Source organism: Ochotona curzoniae, unplaced genomic scaffold (assembly GCF_017591425.1).
Source record: "Ochotona curzoniae isolate NIBS_2020 unplaced genomic scaffold, NIBS_Ocur_1.0 contig_2688, whole genome shotgun sequence".
Classification (NCBI taxonomy): Eukaryota; Metazoa; Chordata; class Mammalia; order Lagomorpha; family Ochotonidae; genus Ochotona; species Ochotona curzoniae.
In genome coordinates, this window is record NW_024465553.1 from 24,695,660 (window position 1) to 24,696,899 (window position 1,240).

General features: G+C 43.1%; 1 non-coding gene across 1 annotated transcript; it reads right to left on the minus strand.

Annotated features, from left to right (window-relative positions):
- Positions 1-351: 351 nt before the first annotated feature.
- Positions 352-457, minus strand: LOC121153268. Its single transcript, XR_005883357.1, has one exon. It is a non-coding gene; the product is annotated as a U6 spliceosomal RNA (small nuclear RNA).
- Between the last annotated feature and the right edge of the window lie 783 nt (positions 458-1,240).

A 1,240-nucleotide genomic window follows, 5' to 3' on the forward strand; every position in this document is an offset into this window, starting at 1 on the left:
CCAGAGCTGAATCAATTCGAAGCCAGGAGCTTCTTCTGGGTGCAGGATCTCAAAGCTTTGGGCCATCCTCGACTGCTTTCCCAGGCCACAGTCAGCGAACTGAATGGAAAGCAGAGCTGCTGGGATTAGAACTGGGGCCCATATGGGATCCTAATGTGTTCAAGGTGAGGACTTTAGCCACTACACTATCGCACGGGCCCTAAAATAATTTGCTTTTAAAACTACAGAATGCATAATTTTAGAGAGGAGAACAGAGGGGAGGGGAGGAAATTTGGGGAGGAGGAGGGGAAAACCCACCACCAACTAAACTGTATTAAAAGACAACAAAAATTATATATATATTTAAAAAAAAAACCTACGGAATGCTTCACAGTTTTGCATGTCATCCTTACTCAAGGGTCATGCTGATCTTCTGTTTTATTTTGATTTTTAGTACATGTGCTACCAGAGCAAGCACTAAACAATCTGTTTTTATATAATTACAAATTGATTTTTTTTAAGAAAAAAAGCAGTTGCAAGAATAAAATAAGGCATTCTCATGTACGCTCCAGGTACAATAGCTTATATGTTGTGCCATTTTGTTTAACTTTTTTTTCCGTCATCTTCTTTTTTTTTAATGTATTTTATTCTTTGGAAAGGCAGAGAGAGAGAGAGACAAAATTCTCCCACTTGCCATTCCACTCCTGCAAGAACCTCCAACAGGCAGCACTAGGCCAGGAACTAGGGACTCAGTCCAAGTCTCCCACACGAGTGACGAGAACTCAAGCACTTGTACCATAATCCATTGCCTTCCGGGGTGTGCATTAGCAGGAAGCTGGGAGACAGAGTTGGGCCAAGACTCACATTCAGGCACTTTGATATGGGATGCAAGTCATCCAAGAGGCTGCTTAGCACCATGCCAAGCACCTGCCCCGCCACGCCCACTTCCTAGGACATACGTTCTTGGGCTGCTTTCATGTGCGCGTGTCTACCTGCCTTTTTCTGAACTGTTTCAGATTAAGCTGCGACCAGCTTGGAGAGCACCTGGGTTCTTCACCTTTACATATTTCTTGCACATCTCTCAGACCAAGGAACATTCCCTTACGCCTGGCCTAGGTCAGCAAGCTGTTATCTTTTTTTTTTTTTTAAGATTTATTTTATTTTCATTACAAAGTCAGATATACAGAGAGGAGGAGAGACAGAGAGGAAGATCTTCCGTCCGATGATTCACTCTCCAAGTGACAGCAATAGCGAGTACTGT